This window comes from Dermochelys coriacea, chromosome 9 (assembly GCF_009764565.3).
Source record: "Dermochelys coriacea isolate rDerCor1 chromosome 9, rDerCor1.pri.v4, whole genome shotgun sequence".
In the NCBI taxonomy this organism is placed as follows: domain Eukaryota; kingdom Metazoa; phylum Chordata; order Testudines; family Dermochelyidae; genus Dermochelys; species Dermochelys coriacea.
The window spans coordinates 17,195,319-17,218,101 of record NC_050076.1 but is presented as its reverse complement, the minus strand read 5'-3'; the positions used below and the strand labels follow the sequence as shown (position 1 = coordinate 17,218,101).

The following is a 22,783-nucleotide window of genomic DNA, read 5'->3' as shown; positions in this document are numbered from 1 at the left end:
CCTTACCCAGCAGTGCAATGGTCGACTTTCCCTCCAATGTGCACTCTTGGGTACTTGCTCTACTGCTGCATGATGAACAGACTCTCTGTCTTCTTCCCCCACTAGGGCAACCACACTGGACAGGGCAGGACTGACTAATGAAAGATCAGCTGTATCTCCCAGTTGTTATGCAGGGAGGTGATTTGTGATCACACCACTCTTTGAGTGCCCCATGTAAACACGCTTACATGTTCTTTCCACTGTGTAATAATTGGGGTGAGGGTAGGAACAGAACCTGCCCTAGAACAAATTAGTTAAAAATGCATCCTGTTCAACATCCACTAGAGAGAGATTAATTTGGATTTTTGTACTTTGCCTCATCATGACTCCTTAATCCAGCATATATTCCAAGGGAATAATGCCATTAGAAGATTAGTGCCACAAATTGATTTGAAAAAAGGATTTGCAAACATTGAAATCCTATAGTCCGTGTACTTAATCACTGAGTATCATTTTGGGGATTTTCTCTTCAGTTTAGTAATACCTCTTCTAACATAAATCCACCCTCCCAATTATTTATTCATGCATCTATTTGAAAAAAAAACACATCTAGTTAAAATAACACAGAACATAAGTATAGTGGGCCAAAGTCACCCCTACTCTTATTCCAGTACCTTCAATGGAGTTCCATAGAAATGAATTTGGCCCAAAGTCTATACAAAATTTAAGGGACTTATATATTTAATAACCAAGAATTTAAAATAAAGTTATTTTGAATTCAGACTATAGTGTTTAATGGCCATGGGGTCCTTGCTTTTTTTCTAATGTGGGCAACTTCTTAAGACAGAGATCCTGTCTTGTTGCTTGCTCCTACGTCCATTGAAGTCAATATAGCAAAGCTCCCATTAACTTCAGTGCTGCCGAATCAGAAATCATCATCTCGTTTTACCAAACATCCCAAAACTGGTCCCATACCTTATTTACAGAAATTTCAGGTCCTGGTTGTATAAAAATTTTATGCTACAACACTGTTAATGAGACTGGATGAAAATAAACTTGTTTTAATGTGATTATTACGGCTGCCCATTCTTCTCTCCCCATAATTTGAATATCTGCTGTTTTATTTCCTTTTCCTGGAACAATCTCATTGTCTGCAGCCTTCACTGCTATAACCTCTTCATGCCTCTTCCCAGTTTGTTTCAAATTTGTGTGCTGGTGTCATCCACTAATCTGTTGCTGGCTACATTTAAACTAAGGGAACTCCTGCCAAAGACAGATGTGCATCAACTGTGCAAAGTCAGCAAAAAAGTCTTTGGAAACCCTGAAAAGTACCCTGGACTAGGCTACAGTTAGCAGGATCTGTCATTACTTGAAGTTGGGTGCAGAGGAAGCAGCTCCATTGACCCTCACTGGTGTATCTACATTGATTTCAGTGTGCATACATGAGGACTGAATTCAGCTGAAAGTTTTTGGAGTTTGGTCTTCAGCTGATTCAGCTAGACAATCTGTTTTCACTGGTTTCTTGAGTGGCTGTTTAAATCAGAAAAAGAAAAGGAGTACTTGTGGCACCTTAGAGACTAACAAATTTATTAGAGCATAAGCTTTCGTGAGCTACAGATCACTTCATCGGATGCATCGGATGAAGTGAGCTGTAGCTCACGAAAGCTTATGCTCTAATAAATTTGTTAGTCTCTAAGGTGCCACAAGTATTCCTTTTCTTTTTGCGAATACAGACTAACACGGCTGCTACTCTGAAACCTGTTTAAATCAGGTTTCACTGTGTTATGAAAACTTAAGCCAATGCCTTATTCTAATATTTATCTAATGTCTTAGAATGACCAGAAAGAGAGTCTTTGAAGTTACACTGATTGTATTACAGAGAACATATCAAACACTCCCACAAACATGTATGTATATGAGTAATTTTGCACAAGTAATCACACTGAACTCAATGAGACTACTCATGCGTTCAAGGGTTGCAGGAATAGATTTTAATTTTTCACAATGTTCTTTACATTTCAAAAATACCATTCAAAATGTTCTTTGCTAGAGGTTTTGTAATGTGTTGAAATTATGGTGCAGGTATCCTCAATATTTTTCTTCCATAGAAAGTGATTGAGATGTTAATACTTACAAACTGAACTTTTTCTTCAGTCCTGCCTGTGACCTTCCAACTGTCTCAGTTAGGACACTGTAGTGGTCTCCTGAAGGAAGAGTATGAACTCATTAGAGTGCTTATATGGTCCTCCAAAAAGTTCACTGTAGCAATAAAGGTGCCAGGCATGCATTCTCATATACATGGCACAGGGGTCCACACAAAAGTATGCATTTGTAAGATTGAGACTAAAGTTCATTCAATGTAAGTATTTAAAAAAATGAATTGACCTTTTTGCTTATTTCCATTCCCAAGAATCCCATTGAGAATGTGCTTTGATTTCATAAAAGAAAAAAGTGTGATTGATAATATGAAATGTATCTTTATATTATCATGTTTGTGTTCTTTGTGCTTTGATATTAGATTAATTTGGAAAATTGCAGGGCTAGAAAAATACATTTACAATTTTTTATACTGTATTACCATTTCCCAGTTTGTCAGAGCAGCTTTTCAGTGCTGGAAAATTCTTTTTGGTTGAACTTATGCCAGGAGTAATCCCCTTTCAGTTAATCATTTACATGAATGGGTAATCTGCTGAGTTCATGCAAGGCCTGCAAACTATATTAATTACTAGAAACCTAATTAGAAATCAAGAGAGTCAAAGGATCAGTGTTTCTTCCATAGGGTACCATCTGGTATAACGGATCTGATCCTACAGGCCTCACTTCAGGAAAACTCTCCATTAAATTCTGTAGAATTTTAGTCAGAATAAGTATTACTGGACTGAGCATGTTTGTATTTGGTGATCAGCAATTCATTCTAAAGTACTTTTGAAAGTCATCCTAAATAATGATGTCAGACTGTGTATTTCACTGACTAGATGGGGAGGAGGGCATGTCTTCTAAAAACTGACAAGTCTGAATTCATGGATACTCCATAATTTTAAACCCATAATTTTCTACCATTTTGATTTAATGAGCTATGACATAATCTCTTTTAAAAAATATAGGTTTGGGATAGAAATCTGGAGCCCCTGTTTTAAATTGTAATACAGGTCAGACTAGATGATCTAATGGTTCCTCATGGCCTTAAAATCTGTGACTCTATGAACTGTTAAAAGAAAGGAAAGGAACTCAAGGTCACCACTCTGTGCTCAGCCTCTGACCTTTGTATTTGGGAGCAGTCATGGACAGATTCAGTGGCTTCTAGGTATGGTTTTCCAGTTTTGTCTTTGGGTTGTTCCCATTCTTTGTTGCTCATTAGATCAAGTCAGATTTCCAACTGAGGCAGTTGTCATCAGACTATAATCGGCCACATTGCTCCAAAACCTCCTTCAGGTGCTTTTGTAAACTTAGTAGAACTGCTTCCAGTATAATATGCATGCTGTGTTTCAGTGAAAGTCCAATATAAGTTCGCAGCAAATTTCAACATACATACAAATGCAGAGACAAAATCTTCCAAAGAGCTCCACTGAAATCATTGGGAGACTAGCGCATCTGTCCTCCTTTCACAGTTAACCAACCATGAGTCTGATGGTGACTCTGGAAGAATTTTTGAACCTCCACCATGTGCTCTAGGTCTCAATAGGTGTTACTACTTTCTCAATAAGGTTTGTGTTGAACATTGATGTGTCAGATGCTTAGGATGACTTAGGATGCTTAGGCTGACTGTGTCACAACCTGGCCCAGTCCAGCTAGGGACAGTCACCAGTCTGTTGCAAGTGGACCCAACTGCAGGGTCCCAAATGCTTCTAAGGCAACTGAGTCTGAGACTGGGTAGAGTCTAGTCACTGTTCCTAACTCAGGGATTCCAGGGAACACTTCCCTGGCTCAAACCTTCCTTGAAACATGAGATTCCATAGTCCAGTCATCCTTGCTCCCCAAAACAGGGCCTCAGACCTCTCAAGCCCTTTAGGGTATGTCTACACTGCAATTAAAAACCTGTGGCTGGCCTGTACCCGCTGACTTGGGCTTGTGGGGCTCAGGCTAAGGGACTGTTTAATTGCAGTGTAGATGTTTGGGCTTGGGCTGGAGCCCAGGTTCTAGGACCCTGTTAGGGAGGAAGTATGAGGGAGCACGGTTTTTGGTATGCCCAAGCTGAGAAGCTGGAAAACCTGTAGCTATGCAGACACCCGATAGAAAATCCGTTGTTCCATGGGATTGGGCTAGTAATTGAGAGACAATCAAAATTAATGTCTCTAGATTGCTCAGTGATGGCTTCTCAGTGGTAGATCTTCAGTGAGGTGCCAGGCACCTTTCTTGGGCAGGGTAGGTATCTGGAACACATCATAATAGACTTGCCTTGGGGAAGGTTAGACATGTGCTCTGCACATAGTTCAAAAATGGGAGGTTACAATACAAAGTGGAATTCACAATTGGACATATTTCAGTCTGTTGCAGATTGCACCCAAGAAGTTCATTCTTCTTTTTCATTTTATTTTTGTCTTGAACAAATGGCAAAAAGCTCATGTCACTTTCTTCTCTGCATTTTTGGATGGCACCTTCAGCAACTCAGACACAAAGTTCTCTTCTCAGAAGCAGTATTAACGATATTAAGTAGGAATGTTTGCCCCCTGGTAGGGATGCTTGCAGACTTGATCAGGCCATCTCTCATGTTTCATCAACTATCTTGCATTAATGTCAATGACAATTATTTTAGTTCTCTCTCTAATTTTTCCAGTTCCTTCACTTTCAGCCTCATACTTGCACATTTAAATCTGTCTTGAGGAGTCAGACATGACTCCTTAAAACAAATAACTGGACTGTACCATGGCATGTTCCCCTCCTGACTTTTCGCACCATAGGAACTAGCTTCGACTCTATTGGTTGTGTATCCACTGTGCCATTTATCTGAGCTCCCTCCACCAACTCATACAGTCCCGTGCAATAATACTATTGTATTTACAATGTCCCCTGTGCTTTAGGCCCTTCCCTCAGGAACTGAGAGGAGCAGAGGTCTCCCTTCCCTGAGGCCTCTGTGAGACTGGGTTCAGTTCACCTATCCGCCAGCTGCACTTCCTACCTGTGTCTCTTTATCAATCTTGAGCTGATGGACTAATTAGCTCACACAGCCTACTAGCCTGATTAGCTAATTATCTTTAATTACCTCAATCACCTTTCTTGGGAGAGGGAAGAGGGAGGGAAATACTAATTGGTGTCGGAGTGATCAGAGTGCAGGCTAATCTGTTAACTCCCTGCACTCTTTCACAAGGACTCTTAGCTCCATTTGGCCTCTTTTACCAAAAGAAACTGGATTAAGGAAACAGACTTCTTTACACAAATTCTAATTATTGAAATTTTATCAGCTTTTCCATACCATCTTATGATTTATGAAGAGTCCTAATTGATCTTTAGCTTTAAACTCTCTTTTCTGTGGTTGATTAGGATAAAAACTTGGAGTCTGTTCTGGAATTAGATAATTAGACATATTCCACTTGGCATGTATGCTCGAGAATTTAAACTGAAATTTTTGTACCTTGCCTTGCCGTATCTTCATGGCTCTCTTATCTTTATGATGGGGCCAAACTTGAGCATAACATCAGAACAGCCCTAAACTTTGGGAAAATCTGTATTCCAATACAAATCTGATTCTGAACTTAAAGGATAAGGCCCATTTCTAAATATGTATTTTAAATTTGCCTCTACCTTGTTTTGTTCTTTCTTTTTCTAGCAGTGGTTATCCTGGAAGGATGGCAGCACCAAAAAAAAAAAAAAAAAAACAGGACACACTACACTAACCTAACTGACATAAAGCACAAAAATTGCATTAACTTCCATATGCAATATAAAAACAGTATCCTTAATAAGGCATGATCTTTGCCTGTTTCCTGTATAGCCAGAAACACTCATTGTAGTACATGTAGTTTATGCCTGCACTACAGTGGCATAGTGTAGACATAACCCTAGTTATGTTAATTTTTAATCTCTTCTACAAACTTCTCCAAGGCAGGTTTTCATGGCTGGGAAGCGCTGTATTGCTTTTTTATCTGAGCTATCCAGAAATCCCATTTCACATTGAATTCATGAATGTAACATAATTTTTTTTGTACTGAAGCTCTTAATTAACTAATGTGAGCTTTTTAACAATGTCAATCAGAAATGCAAAGTCCAGCTACTCATCCTGTGATGCACCCCAGAAGTACCCAGGGTTGTGAGTCACCTCAACACCACCTGCCCCTAGCGTAAGGAAATCTTGTCTGTGCCTCCTGTGGATCCCTGAAACCACCAGCCTCTGGCAGCACAAGCACTGCCTTCCAGGTCTTTGCAACAAGCCTCATTTCTCTGTACAGGTTAGCAAGAAACATATACCAATCTCTGAATCCTCAGAACCTAAGTTTCTGCTAAGCTGCATGCCTGCACTGCAGAGCAGGAGGCCACCAAGGGCCGTGCACTGAGGTTCCTCCAGCCCCGGGGCTGCGGCGCGGGGAGGAGACACGTCTCTTCCCACAGCTCCAGGGAGAGATGCCTCTTCCCCAGCCCTAGTCCTAGCCCCGGAGCTGCTGTGGTGGGGAGAAACACCTCTTTTTTTTTTTCATCTTTCCTGGTACCCAGTCCCTTGACACACACCTTTAAGAACATCATTTTCAGTGTATATGAATGACTTCTTACACAACATCCATATAGCATTTCACAATGATATTGATGACCAGTGTGACACCATCTTTTATTTGAGACCTCACATGACACTCTCTGATAAACTAAAATGTACATACCAGACCCAGGTGATCCCTGTGCATCACTTCACCAGTTAGCATCAAGAGGTTCTCAGGCCACAACTCCTTGCTGGCAAGATCATGTTTCTCCATTTCTTGATTCTGTGATCTCAGGTAAAAGACTGAAAAACCTTTGCTAAACTCTACCTTGGCCCAACAATCTCATCTCATTTTGCATAGGGGAAGACCTGGCTTAAATGGACTTGATGAAACATATTACTCATCATAATATGCTGACTGACAACTAAGGCAGTGACCATTCAGAAAATCAGTGTCTGGACTGCAGAGTGTGATAAAGCCTGTTTGGATCCAGTTATAGCTGATGCTGCATCTGCTTACACAAACCAGGTCCATTGTTACTTTGTTATAAATAATGTACTTCTTGAACTTGTAATAACATTCCCTCTTGTTTACTTCTTCACAGGTGGCTTTGTCCAATATCTTCCTTTACAAACCATTTTCAAACACAAATATCACCAGCTGAGTCATGTCAATCATATCCTGTGTTTCTGTCAAATTGGAGAGAAGACTTCTCTGCCTCAAATTATTTTCCCACTGTTGACAAACCTCTTGTGACAACAATTTGATTTGTCTCACCTTGTCTCTGTATTTGCAGCCGGTTGCACACCGCAAGCTGAATTAATAATTCTTTGCCTATTTCTAAATTCTTTGAATGGAAGCTGATCTGCTTCATCCATTGTTTCTTTCACCACTGCACCATCACTGACAACCTGTTATGTTTTGCAGGTACATGAACATGTCTGAAACTTAAGAAATACCAGGGGCAGCCTTCTCTTTTGTAATGACTTCAGAAAGACACACTCTTGGGTTCTCAAGGCATCTTAAAGATAATTTACTTACACTTTTGAAAACTATTGGTTTTTTTGGATAGTCCTCTTCAAATTTCTTATGATACATGATAAAGTGACCCTCCAAATCATCCTCTTAGATAATGGTGACACTGACGCATGTGTCAGCTTGCATGGAACAGTACAGCTCATTCTATGATCTCTGCATCAATCTTTAAATAATGAAACAACAAACAAATGAGAATTTGGCTCTTTGTGCAATTAAACGAGCAAAAGAACATAAAAGTTAATTGCAGCATTTTAAGCAAAGGTCTTAGCTTGCCCTTGAAGTTCTGGGTTAGTATTCAGGCACTCAGTTCCTACACCCACCTCACCCAGCATTCCCCCAAGAAGGTACAAGAAAGCCTTCTTAACTGGTCTACTGGCCCCTAGTTGGTCTGTGTCTCCTTCTGGCCCTTCTAGTCCCCTGGAGGACTAAGTCTTGTTGGTGGTCTGGCCTGAGAGGGTTTTCCTTAAGCAGGGAGGTGTCAGGGCACTGACACCTCCAACAGGTGGCAAAAAAGGACTGACAGGCTCAGTCACAATGTGACATAAGAGAAGATTTCTTTCCCCCCACTCCCCATGTCCCCAGAACCAATTTACATTTGGTTCTGTTAACCATAAATTCCCCTCCATTTCTTTGCTCCCTTCCACATATCATCCCTTGGGTCTCTCTCTGCTCTCCTTGCTGCTCTCCCCACTTCCCCTCCAATGAAGATGTACAATGGGGTAGTAGTAGAATCATAAAGAGATGTGCAGACCACTGCATGATTCAGAACCTGTGCTTCAGGGCTGGTAAAATCCAGCCAAGACCCACTAGACCCACTACTGACAGATGTGCTTAGTGACTCCTTCAGAAAATGATGTCATCCCACTTCCCTAAAGCATGCAATAATCCTGCTTCTTCTCAAGAAACCAACTCTGGATGCCACCGATCTTGCGAAGTTACTTCCCTGTCTCCAGCTTCTGTTGCTAGGTAAAATCCAAGAAAAAAGTCATAATTATGTTGCTGATTTTGTTTCAGCCTGAGAGGGCCTTTTTGCCTGTCAGTATTAAACCCACTTTTTGAAACCTGATTCATGTTTCCTAGCAAACTTTGTGAGAGACTCTTGATGAAAGACCGTGCTCTTGGTCTACTGGGAAAACTTACCCAATGTTTCCTAGTTTTAGGCTGTGGCCATGCTACTTAAAAATCACCCGATTAGAAAACATGTTTGCAGATTAGATCTACTAATTACATTTCAGATGTTAAGGTTTTGCATGTTAGGTGCCTGGCTGGGTGGATGGGAAACCCAGGTGGGAAAAATTATTCTTGAGCATAGGATGCTTCCTAGCACTACCTAGGCTTGCATGGGTTGAACAACTCTATTAAAAAAAAGTTTCTCCGTCTATGCCAGCTGGTGCCTGCTGGCAAACTTATGCTTGTGAAATGAGTTTCAAGATCTGATACTGGAAACTGTCTGAAGATTGTGGCCCTGGCCTTTATGTTCTCACTCATGGTGAAACTACATGAAGCCATCCAGTAACCATGACAATGTCCACAACAAGGAAAATTTACATTATTCCAATCCCTAAAAAGGCTTCAAAATTAATGTCATAATAGTCTTTCGGAAAAGGCACCATTAAAGGTAAATAACCTCTCTTTGTTGGTGAAAAATTCTTTCCAGGAGCAATGATTAGTGGGAGTGGCTCAATGTTTTTCCAGGTTTAGCCATTAAGTTAGCTGGGTTTTTTGACCATTTTACTGTTGCTTCATTTAGGTTCTCTCCCTTCCCTGAACATTAATGCAAGTGCACAGGGGATTAACAGTTACGACAACATTAGCAAGTTTCCTGTTGACTGAGACTGACATTAGAAGAAACAAGTAGATGTCTGACATTTTAAAGTCCGCCCTTTACCATGCATTCATTCTGAGAGGTGTTAACTCACTGACTGTGAGAATTAAAGAGTAAACTGTCAGCTTGAGCAGTATAACCATCTGATCCCTGTGTTAGCCTCACAATATGCTTAACAGGATTGTCATCCTCTAGTTCCCCCCAATCCAATAGAATACATAATTCTGAGCTATCTGCTGGCCAAATGGCAGAAGTATGTAGCTTCTAAAAATCAATAGGAAAAAAAGTATTATAGAAAAGAGCTGAGGCAATTCTGAACCTTCTCTTGCATTTGTTTTGGGAACAGTAAGATTTTAAGTGAATGCACCAAGCATCTTAAAGGCTAACAACAGATTAGCAGGTTAACTGTTGAAATAGGTTTATCAGATCAGCACGGTGCTCTTCTTGTAATTATGTTTTTACAGGCTCTTTAAGAGATGGTATAGGAGAAGGGCTTGTGATGTCAGAGTGGGTAGGACTTAAAAAGAGGGATGAGAGCTAATCAAGATAAGTTGAATTTGTATTTAAAGCAAAGTCAGCGTTAGTTAAGACAGTTTTTTGACATGTTAATCTTCATGTGTTTTAAAAGCTGCCAATCTTGTGACTAAGGCAGCTTGAAATGAAGACTGATGGTGAACATACAAACTCTTGGATGTTCATGGTTTTCTCCTTTATCTTGAAACTAAGGCCTTCATAATAGGTGTAAGTATACATGTTCATGGAATTAAAAAATGCTAGTTTTAGTGTAATGTGGTAGTATAGTCATGGTTATACAATATCAGGAAATGTGTGATTTTTCAGATTTTGGTATTAAATATCCTCACATCACAACAGAAAAATCATACATCTACTTTTGGTCTCCTTTATGGCATTTTTAAACCATGGTACTTAACTCTAGATACAGTAACTTTAGGAAGAGATAGGCATGGTATATGACAGGTAATACAGATGATAAATTATGTGTGTTGGAGCATTGGCTATCTGTTAGAAATATTCTCATGAGTGAATAATCCTTGAACATGTGGCTGGAAGCTTAAAATTTTTTACAAAATCAAATGGATCAGTTTGAAAATTTTTTCAAATCTTTTTCATAAATAGAACATGTCCTGTTTTTCCAGATGGTTCATTGTTCCTTATACATTTACTCTTCTAAAAAAATGCTACCATACTTAGCAGAAAATCTCAAATAGATACAATAGAAAATTGAATGCCAGTTAACTTAGCCCAGAGGAAGTAAAAATATTTAATGATGAAATATTCCTTAAAATTAACTAGCTGTTAAGCAGCTACAGCTTAGTCTTCATGTTAATTTCTCTTATTTGAAGTACAGTAGAAAACTTCAATTATTTGCACTAATGACTGGGAGACACTTTATGGACTATTCAAGCTACTGAACCATAACATGTACGTCATTGTTTTATTTTTACAAATGTAGTTTAGGTTGATGTATCTAAGATGTCTCTAGCATGTGTGGCCTCTTGATATCTAATGGGTCCTAATGATACTGTTCTGCAGAATAAGAGTATTTTGTACATCTTTATACATTGTATTATATTTTGTAAAAATATTGAAGTCTTAGTAAGATGAAACTTCCTTACACACAGCTATTAAAGGGAGTGTGACCACTGGAGGAGAGTTAAAGGGTTTATAGACTGAGAAAGACTGAGGCTCTACTTTATTGCATTGTAGACTTAATATTTCAAGATCTCTGTAATTTCCTTACATTTTAGTGAACATGAACTATATGTCTGTTTTCATAGTGAATAATTTCTCTCAAGATCATGGAAAATCAAGATAGTCTCTTCTCTCCACACTCTGTACAACACGCTCGTATCTTCCAGTCACCATCTTATGGAGAAAGCACTGTACCTACTAAAGACAGTGTTGACCCAAGTTACCATGTATGGGTCTGATCCTGCACAGTGCTAAGCTGAAAGCCCTCAGCTTCTGATGAAGCTGCTGAATGTTGGGCTGCTCAGAATCTCTCTGGATCAGGCCTGAAGTCTGAGATTTTATGTAATAATTTCACTGCATAAAATGTAGTTTGGTTTAAGTCTTATGGCTATGCATATTAACTCACAAAATAACACTAGTCATTGTCGTGGGCTTGGTATTTGATAACAGCTTATATCTAATCTAAGGTGACCTCCAAAGAATTTTCTTAAAATTTGGTTTTGTGCCCTTTTTGGTTCACGATACATAAAGAATGCCTGAAAAGTTTGTGGTTTTTTTTTTTTAATCAGCTTGTTTTATCTTAGACATACAAGAAATGTCAAGTTATCTGATTTTGCTGGACAACTTCTGGGAAGTTTCAGGGATGTTTACTGTGATCTCTAATACCTTAATTGAAGAGGGAAAGCATTGCATATTTACCAAAGGCTTTATTTAGTCACACTGTTAGTTTGTCACTGAAGTTGAATAGGTGTGTAAAAAAAAAACCCAAACCCCAAAGAGTTTTAATCAGTCTGCATTAAAGTCCCTTCCTCTTTCAGCAGCTCAGTTTTCATTCTCTTGGCTCTGGTGATGATGTTATCTGCACACAGATACGATTTTCAAAGGAATTTAAATCAGATGCCCAAATCCCAGTGAAATTCAATGGGATTTGGAAACCTAACTCCCTTAGGTTCCAGTCTAGTTCTCCAGTTGTCAAAGAGTTTTCCAGCTTATCCAGAACCTACATTTCCAATGTTACAAAACAGACAATATAAAAAACCCAACCATTTCATGCCAGCTTTATAAGTCAAAAAAGTTAAAAGGGCACTAGCTTCATTTTTTTTCTCTTTGCTGGTCCCAATTAATACAGTAGATCATCTACTGCAAGGTCATAGGTCTGAGATATTTAGTGTGATGTATGAAGCCTGCTAATTATTATTACTTTGTTTTCACTGTACCACATCTTTGTTTCTAAATAGTTTGTGTTCAGGAGCAGCTCCTCTACTGGGAGTCCTGGTGGATGCAGAATGTAAGAGAGAGCGTACACACGGAGACACAAACATACTGTGCTCTTATTTAAACTTAACTTCCACTTGAGGTCTGCTTGAGCCTAATTTTAAAGCCCAACTTGGACCTGATCTGGATCCAAGCCCATCTGATTATACCCGAGTCCAAGAAAGTCATTTTTCGCCCCAACTGCTGCCCACCAAATCTGAGTCAGCACCGTCACTACCTCTGCCCATGGGGTTGGCACAATGGCTGTATGCCCCACTCCTGCCAGCCATTGCTCTCCGATGTGCTGTGTGTGCTAAAACTTGTCAGCATACTCACTCCACAACACACACTCTGCACAGAGAGGCAGATGCCAGCAGGAGTGGGGCATGCAGTTGCCACCATGCCGACCCCACAGACGAGAAGGCCATCAGAGCTGACCAGATCCAAGCCCGAGAGGGTCCAGTGGAGTTCTGTCCTGACCCAAACCCAAAATTTGTAGTAGGCTCCCTCTGGGTTTGGGTTGGGTTGCAGAGCTCTTATCTTGTTTTGTTGTTTCCCTTAATCTAAAAATATAATTCAGAGTGATACTAGATTATAGATTATATACTAGATTTTAGGAGCAGGGCTTCTTATATGTTTGTTTGTAAAGCCTAGCACAATGGGGCCTCAACTGTAGCCTTTATTTACTACCACAAATAAAAATAAATATTAATAGAGCTAAGGTTGTGAGAAAGATGGTCCTGTGGTTAAAGCACTACATTGAGACTCAAAAGATCTGGGTTGAATTCCCAGTTCTGCCATGACCTCCTGTGTGACCTTGGTCAAGTCACTTAATTTCTCTGTGCCTCATTTCCCCACGTGAAAAATAGGAATAATAACTCTTCCTTTCTCCTACCTTTTGTCTGTCTTATCTATTATATTATAATATCTTCAGGGCAGGAACGGTCTCTTACTAAGTGTTTGGACAGTGTGTAGCACACAGGGGTCAGGGCCTGATCTTGGTCATGGCTTTTAGATGCTAGTGTAATACATGTAGCTAAAGGTTGCCTTAGAAATGTGCAGAATAATTAGCCTGCTCCTACCCCCATTAACTTCAATGGGAACAAGATCAGTCCTAATAATAACTATTAAAATCAGCTCTAGCAAGTGGAAATTAAACTCATTTACTTCAGCTGAGGCTGCACCCACTAACACCAGGGTTGAATTTGGCCCTAGAACTACTGATGAATGAACTACAGCTTCCAATTTTGGTATTCAGATGGGTCAATAATGGTGTAACATGCTAATATTTTCTACAGTTACACAGATTGTAAAAATATGCAAACTCCATTGGTGACATACACAGAGTAAATATAGGTTTCAGAGTAGCAGCCGTGTTAGTCTGTATTCGCAAAAAGAAAAGGAGTACTTGTGGCACCTTAGAAACTAACAAATTTATTAGAGCATAAGCTTTCGTGAGCTACAGCTCACTTCATCGGATAATGCATCCGATGAAGTGAGCTGTAGCTCACGAAAGCTTATGCTCTAATAAATTTGTTAGTCTCTAGAGTAAATATAGTTATTTTTCCTCCTTGAGGAAGAAAAATTGTTCTCAATCCAGTTTTAGGACTAGACAATAATCTCAGTCTCAGAGCAGTTTGTGCCCACATATCTGGGATTAGAATTTAGCCCTCTAAATCTAGTCTGCCAATTTGTACCTTACCCCAATCAAGGAAGCATGTTTTATACTGTTGTCTGATAACGTTAGCATACTTTTTTCTTTATTTGTTAGAACTGCCATTTATTTTGCTAACTGTGGACTTATGAATCCAGCACAATTTCGAACTTGGGTAGTTTTAAGGCAAAAACAATAAAGATTTCAGGTTTTACTGTTGGGAGTAAATTTGTTTCCTTTTAAACAGAATCTAAACTTGCTATAATTGAGGCAACCAAGAAAGCTTTTCTAAAAGAAGACGCAAAAAATGTCAGAGAAATATACAGTATTTACATCAATATTATGTTGAATACTATTCAAGAAAAAGATATATTTTTTAAAAAATTGTTTCCTTTCTCTTTAATTTACTTGAGGATTTTAAAAGTACACTTACCTCCTTCCAAAAGAGTAGAGCAGAGCCATTGCAATGATATATTGCAAATTACTTTTTAAATGGTAATTCTATATGCACATGAAGTATGTCAAAGCAGTATTTAAATTAATGAAATCTTAATTTATCTAATTATAAAGAATGACACTCTTCCAACAAGTCCATATTATACATGATATATTGTGATTGTTAGGGTAGGTTTTGCCAAAAGCAGTAGATTGCTTTGAATAAATTGTCTAGATACATATGACTGCTATACACATTTTGACGCTGCACATAACATGATTAGATTTGTGAGTGTTTTTAGTTCATGAAGTTTGTGTCTTGCCACCTCTTGCCTAATAATTTGAGACAGAATTAGCACTGGGTGAGTGGTTCTGCCTGCTGCCAAGAAGGGTTTGTTGAGGGTAAGAATCCAAAGAAAGAGATTAACTTGTCTTCATCCTTGTAATGTGCTGTACAGCCAGGATTTGTGCAATAGGATCAGAGAAGAGTCATACATGAATGTAGCACTGAACAGCTGGTGTGTATGCATTTTTTATATGAACCCAGCTTTAAAATTTTGAGCAGTCTTTCAATTCTCACCAATGTCCTACCTAATATAGGAATCAGAAGTATGCTTTCCCTATTTTCAAAGTGTTTTTGTTTTATATGGCAGTTTGTAGTATGATAGCTGTTAGGAGGCAGAGTGAGCCTTTTAAAAGAATCATGAATTTGACCCAAGATAATTGCTGTTCGGTCTGGGTAGGAATTTTCCCAAAGGAAATAGCATTACTGAGCTTGTCATGTACATTATTCGTGTTTTTACTTCCCTCTGAGGCTAGGTCACTTCTAGTCTTGAAGCAGGCTGAACCTAGACAAACTACTGTTCTCTTCCAGTAAGGAAGTTTGTGTTTTCAAGTCAACTGAAACTAAACATTTAAGTTCTAATCTTCCTGCAGAGAGAAATCGTATGCAAGATTGTGTCTATGCAAAATGAACATAGTCCAAATTCACACTAATGATATTCTGAATATCAGTATGAACCACAGTATAAAGAATTAGATTTGGAATTTCAGAGACAAGAGTATTTGGGAAATTTTCCTAGTATAATCAAAAGAAAACCTAATGTAAATTACATAGGATATACTAAAACAATAAGGAGTCCGGTGGCACCTTAAAGCCTAACAAATTTATTTGAGCATAAGCATTCTTGGGTAAAAATCCCACTTCTTCAGATGGGATATACTGAGGCACCAGTAAAAAACAAAATGCCTTCACAGAGCCACTAACATGAAAAACTCACATATGAGTGGAATCTTCTCTCCGGCTTGTAAATTTTCAAAGCCTGGTGTTTCAGTAAAAGCATCAGGCTACACAGCCTTTGTGGAGGAAGCCATAGATTTATAAAAAGAAAAGGAGTACTTGTGGCACCTTAGAGACTAACAAATTTGTGAGCTGTAGCTCATGAAAGCTTATGCTCTAATAAATTTGTTAGTCTCTAAGGTGCCACAAGTACTCCTTTTCTTTTTGCGAATACAGACTAACACGGCTGCTACTCTGAAACCTGCCATAGATTTATGTTGCTCAATTACATTAGTTAAGACCATAGTGGCTTGAGATGGACAAGACCTAAGACTCCTAAATTGGGTGTGTCAACTGATACTAGTTTGGGTCTTGGTATTTGCTTATCTTTATTCAAACCACATATCTGCAAATATTTCTCATGCTTCATCAGATTAATGGAAGCTGAATTGTTTGCTGCCATATTTCCACAGGACATTTCCAGTGGAAACATCACCAAAACCAAAATACAACCTCCACCCCCACCCCCAGCCCCAAAAAACGGCAAACAAAATCCATCCAACTTTCCCTAACAGATGCTTCAAGGCAGTATCTGAAATAGCCCTGGCACTAGCTTGCAGAACAATCGTGCGTGCAAGAGCATGTTTGTCAGCAGATTGTAACTTTCTATACAATCCATGACTATAGTTAACTTGTCAAAATCCAAATACATTTTGTGAATGACATGGAAACCAGTGCAAATGGTCACCTGCTAACTACAGTCACCTTTACCTGATCTAAACTGAAAAGTTTTAGTGGGCTAGCTATTTTGGTTAGGGATGTGATTTTTTTTTACTGAAATAGTTACACCAGTAAAAGTTCTAGTGTGGATGCAGCTTATAGTTGATGTGGATGTGCCTTATAGTTATGCCAATATAGCTTAGTCCTTTTCCCATATAGGAATAGCTATACCACAAAAAATCACTTTTATACCAATATAACCATGCCCATGCTAGGGGGTTGTAATGCTTTATACTGGTATATGTAAAGCAGTACAACTTTCCAGTGTAGACAAATCCCCTGGCGGCTGTTAATATCTTATTAATGTCAGGTTTTTATATATAGTTTTTCTGGTTTACTAAAAAGGAAAGCAAAAAGACACTTCCTGGTCTCCAAGCTCTGTCTTCACATCCAGCCCTTGCCACTTCACCTCCCACCTCCAAATACCCCACTCTCTCATGCTTCAGGACACAAGCCAAACTCTTAGGAGGTTACAATGAAGCTTCCCCTATAGGGAGGCTGTTCGGTAATTGCAAAGGTTTAGTGCTTTCCTCTGAAGCATCCAATTTGGCCACTGTCAGATACTGGAAACAAATTAGGTAGACCACTGGTCCAATACGGTATGGCAATCCTACATTCTCTCCCACTAGTTACCTCCTATCTCCTGAGCCATTGTAAAAGTAGTTCAGTTCAGCGCTAAAGCGCTAAAGATGCTGAGGCATCTTTAAAAATATTTTAGCGGCTCAGAAGCACTTTGGCAGTTCAGATGTGCTTCAGCAAACATCCAGCATCCTAAACCACTTTATGACTCAAGTGCCCTAAAAAAAAGTGAATGAAAACAAGTCTTAAGGTGCATGTTCAGACACATAGCTTGAAAACTTGAAAGATACTAAGCTATTTATCTTCAAATCTGTCTTGATTTTCCTCCTCCATGAGGACTAATGTGATGGCCAGTTTGGTGTCTAGTGTTTCAGCCACCTGTGCGTTATGAGACTTTTTTTTAAAAGTGGGTCACATTTTTTCCTGGTGAGAGTAATTCCCTCCCCCACTACCGTATAACTCAAATGGCTGAATTAATTGAATTCACATTCCTTCAGTAAAATTCACTTTGGGACTGAGACCAACTATGGGAATTTTCAGAAAATGGTATGGTTTTCTGAGAAATGGGGGCTGGAATGGAATCCCACACTCATTCTGTCTCACTGTAAAGTATTTGTGATTAAAGTATGACTCAACTATGCATATACAGTTTATTATAAAGTAACTAAAGATATGGTTATTCCCTTGTTTTGGAATTGATTTGAAATCCACACAAATTCTAAGGATTGATTCCCTCAAAGAATATAGATATCTGATAATGAACTATCCTTTTAAAAGTATGGTTTTCTGTGGAGGTCTGTAGATTTTGGAAGTCCATGTTCATTGTCTCTCAAAAATTTCCATATAAAGTGTGCTCAGTTTAAATAAATTCTCAGTTTAGTTGAACTGCTTAGAGATTGTTTGTTTTTTCCTGCTTTCATACCATCACCAGTGCTAAAGCTTCCTCCCTAGGCCAAATTCTTCCCTCAGTGACACCTTTGCAAACCCACTGTCTTCATGGACTTTGCACAGGTGTAACTGATTGGCCCTATAATTGAATTTTAGTGAACAATTCTGATGATGATGAATAGAATACAGCTCACTGAATTTATTGGCTCAGCAGGGATACCAGGGGAGGGAGGCTTTTTGTGGGTAGGGGAAGGGTAGCAGGAATGTTGCCTGCCTAAAATTCAGACTTCAGTGTTATGTATTAATTCCATGTGCACCCAGAGCCATGGATAAGCAATGTCTTTTAAACATGAGAAAATGGAAATATGGCAAATATAATTTTAAAAATGATAGAAAATGGCAAGCAACCTGCCCTTCTTGGGGAGACATGGTAAATCTTCAGTGTCCTTGCTGTGTCTGAGTGGAAGAAACAGAAGTTTCTCCTCCCACCCCTATTCTGAATTCAGTCGTTGTGGGCTGAGGGAGACATCTTATACAAGATGATTGCCTGGAATCCCTTGTCTCCCCTCATCGTCTGCTCAGTATTTACAGTGGGATGGAGTGCATTAGAGAATGTGGGAGGTGGATACTCTTCCAGGATTTCTGCTCCCACCTCTTGAGCCATTGCTTATTTACTCAGCTGGGGACTCCCACATCTCCTTCCATAAACTCTCAAAGGCTGCTTGGACTACTACAAATCTGTGGCACTGCTGAGACAAACTTTGCCTGCAGTTCCTCAGGTACTTTTTCCTCCAAGTCCTGGTATCTCCGGCTCTGTTAGGGATGAATCACCTGCTACTCCTCATTCACTTCCATGTCCCCTTTATTGTCTTTTCAGTGAGTGGGGTGGGACATAGGGATGAGGGGAGTGACCACTGGCTAACTCTAAAATAGCAACAGTTCTACAGGATTTGGGTCCAGAAATTCTGGCTGCAGTTCATTTCCTCACTTTTTGCTTCTGGTCTCTCTCACCTTACCAGCAAATCCCTTTGCAGCCTGTTGGGTAACGTGGTAATTGGGATGGGGGGAAAGAGAGAGGTGCAAATCCCAGATTATGAGCACTGTGTTCTGCACTGTGACAGTTCAGGTCCAGAAAATTTGGCTGAAGTGAGCTGTAGCTCATGAAAGCTTATGCTCAAATAAATTTGTTAGTCTCTAAGGTGCCACAAGTACTCCTTTTCTTTTAGTCTCTCAGGGGCTCTTTCTCTGCTTACAGTGATTCTGATCTGTTAGTGGAACAGCAGCCATTAGCACAGGGGTGGGCAAACTTTTTGGCCCGAGAGCCGCATTGGGGTGTGAAACTGTATTGAGGGCCAGGTAGGGAAGGCTGTGACCCCCAAACAGCCTGGCTCCTGCCCGCTCCCATTTCCCGCCCCCTGACTGTGCCCCTCAGAACCCCCAACCCATCCAACCCCCCCGCTCCTTGTGCCTTGACTGCCCCCTCCTGGGACCCCCTACCCTACCCGCCCTCCCCGGGATCTCACCCCTTATCCAACACCCCATTCCCTGTCCTTTGACTGCCCCCCGCCCCCCCAACAGGTCCCCTGGGACTCCCACGCCCTATCCAAACCCCCCTGTCCCCCGACCCCTAACTGCCCCAGAACCTCTGCCCCATCCAACCGCTCTGACTGCCCCCTAGAACCTCCTACCACTGCGTTGCCGCCGCCCCCTTACCATGCCACTCAAAGCGGCAGGAGCTCGCAGCCCCCCTGCCCACAGGGCTGCAGGGAGGGGGGACAGCAGGAGCTCAAGGGCCGGGCCAGATGTGGCCCGTGGGCCATAGTTTGCCCACCTCTGCATTAGCAGCATTGTCAATAGGGCCCAATCCTAGTGTCACTGACTTTAGAGAAAGGAGGACTAAGCCCATAATGAGTAAGAGCCATCATCTCTTTTGTAAAGGGACTACTCAGTGCAACAAAAGCAAGACTACTCACAGGATTGCAGGTTGGGAACTTGCTGCTTTATTTAACTATATCGGGGGGGGGGAGGAAGGGCAGGAAATAAGGGAGGAGTGAAGTATTGTTCCATCCCATAATTCTCTAGATAACCCAGTTAATCCTATCACAACCACTTTACTGCAGTCTCATACCTTAGATTTTTAATTTAATTAAGATGATAAAATTTAAAAAAATGGTACAGAGTTTAAGTGTAGAAGTTTCTGGTTATCAGGGAATAAGGTACAGATTATCAAGGGGTGCAATGTTTGGTGTAGGATCAGATGGCGTAAGGAATACATAATCTGCAATATCCCCGATTGGGGGTAAAAGGTTAATGGGTCAAAGTACAGACATTGAGGTATGGAGGTATGTTGTTCATATAATGGCTATGTTCAGGTGTGGAGTATAATGAGTGGAAACAATGATGAGGATGGATTTACCCTCATTTGGTGAGATTTAATGTTCAGTGAGTTTATGGTTCCAGTTCATATGGTGCAATGGAAAAAGTCTCTCGGTCCCTTTCTCATAGTGGATGCATGATGTCGTTCCGGCTCACACTTCCTGGTACTGTCAGCAGGCGGAAGTCATGGGTGATCATCACAATGTCACACAGGTTGCCCATGCGGGGGATGTTGGCACAACCATGCCTGTGGGCGATGTAGACCAGCTCATTGCTGGCTCTCTGGAGAAGGAACAGCCACTTCTTCATCAGCTGCCAGACGATCTTGTCTGCCTTGTTGAGGGGTACCTTTGCCACGGCAGATCCCCTTAGGACGAACGAGATTCGGGGGATCAGGAAGGTGTTCAGGGCATTTATCTTCTGCCACAGTGCTAGCAGGGAGGTGTTGATCTTGGCAGCATCCTGCAAGATCTCCTGGATGGTGTCCTCGGGTGTCTGCCGGACACGGAAACTCGTTGGCGTGCTGAGGTGCTGGTATGCCTGCCCCTCTGCCAGGGGGATGAAGGGCTCGCCCTGGATCTGGAGCCCCGTCGTCTGCACTGAGTCCCTTTTGCTGCCATCAATGTGGAGAGTTTCACACGTCTTTGCATTGAAGCGGAGCCCCATCCAGTCGGCAGCTCGACTGGTGGCATCTAGCATACATTGGAGGCTCTCTGGGTCATCCGTGGTCAGGACCAGGTCATCCGCGTAAGCCAGGATGCTAACCCTCTCGCCGTGGAGGTTGAAGCCATCTGTGCCATTGGAGATCACTCACAGCAACGGCTCCATGGCAAGATTAAAGATGATGGGACTGAGGGGACAGCCCTGCTTAACTCCACTCCGGATCGGGATTTTGGTGGTCTCCCCTTTGACTGAGTGAATGGTGATGCTGCATCCCTCGTACACCTCTCGGATCACACGAAGGAACTTCTCTGGCATCCCAAACTCCTGGAGCGTGGCACAGATTATGGAGGTGGGGCATGGACCCAAAGGCGTTAGCCAGATCGAGCCATGCACTGCCTCCACGCCCTTCTGGCTATTTCGATGGCGGTTTGGAGGATGAAGTTATGTTCATAGCAGCCCTCGCAGGACATGAAGCCTTTCTGGATGGAGCTGATGGCTCCCCTGCTCGCCGACCACGCCGTGATCCTCGACACGAGGCAGCTGGCATAAAGCTTGCACATCATGGAGCAGAGGGAGATGGGCCTCCAGTTACTGGGGTCATCCCGCTCGCCCTTCTTATACATCAGTACCGTCAGAATTTAATTCTACAACCATTACTTACCCCACTGAAACTAATGGGAGGTTTGCCTGCATCAAAGCTGCAGGATTTGGTCCAGGGACACTTGTATTTTACCTTGTTTCCTTCTGCATGATTTGTTCATCAAAACTTTTAAGTTAATTGTGTTTTTGAGCTCCTATCTATCCTCTAGTCTTTGTTCATTGCTGAAAGCAGGCTTTATGCTCCTTAAGAGGGAAAAAATTAGCCTGAGCTATTGCTAGTTACCATGAGACTGATGTCTCTGGATATCCAGACCTGTTATCTCTTGAAGGAAAAACAGCTAATATTTAGTATCTACCAATGTTTTGTTGATATTGCTTAGATGCAATCATCACATTCTTGAGTAACAGTTAAATAGTTATTAAAATGGCTAAATAAATAGTAATAGTGGGTCCAAATCATAGGTGTTTTTTCGTATTTGGAGGGCAGCTCCATTCAAGCCAATGGGGCTGTGCATAGAGGCAAATTCCATACCTGCCCAAGCCTTTCAGTTTGGGAAGGCAATATCCCCCCACATTCCCTCCTAAACTGTGCCCATGGGCCCAATCCTATTCCAGTAGTAGTTATAGCAGAACTCACAGTGAGTTAAAATGGGAGCAGGATCATGCCTAATATGAATAGTACAGCATGGACTTAACTTGTCTAGCTTTGGGCTTTATTCCCCAAGGGACGGTTGTGAAGAGTCTTGAGTTGAGAACTGCTGATTTAGAATGAAGTTAGTACAGTCTTATGTTCAGAGATGAGAGCTAGGTCCGCTGAGTTTTGAGTCAGCACTCATACAAAAATTTTCTGTCTTGTCTCCTAATGATAAAGCAAAAAACATCTGATAGTTCTGAAGACCCAGACAGTGTAAAAAAAAAAAAAAAAAAAAACTTGTGGCACCCCAGCAATAGGAAGGCACCTTTGTTATTTTTTAAGATAGCTTATTAAAAGTGTAGCCTAAATTTAGTTGTTTTTGTTTTCTTTTTTTACAAAGAACAGCAACTGTTGTGCTTCTAGAGGCTTAGACTCTGGGACAGATTCTGATCTAATTTAA

General features: G+C 40.8%; 1 protein-coding gene across 1 annotated transcript in view; it reads right to left on the bottom strand.

Moving 5' to 3' along the window:
- Positions 1-22,783, bottom strand: part of LRRC31 (leucine rich repeat containing 31) — a 75,873-nt gene that overhangs the window by 20,157 nt on the left and 32,933 nt on the right. Inside the window, exons 2-3 of the mRNA XM_043492319.1 lie at positions 7,647-7,806; positions 2,114-2,183 (exon numbers count right to left, since the gene is read on the bottom strand). The gene's annotated coding sequence lies outside the window, so the exon portion shown is untranslated. The remainder of the gene's footprint in view (positions 1-2,113; positions 2,184-7,646; positions 7,807-22,783) is intronic.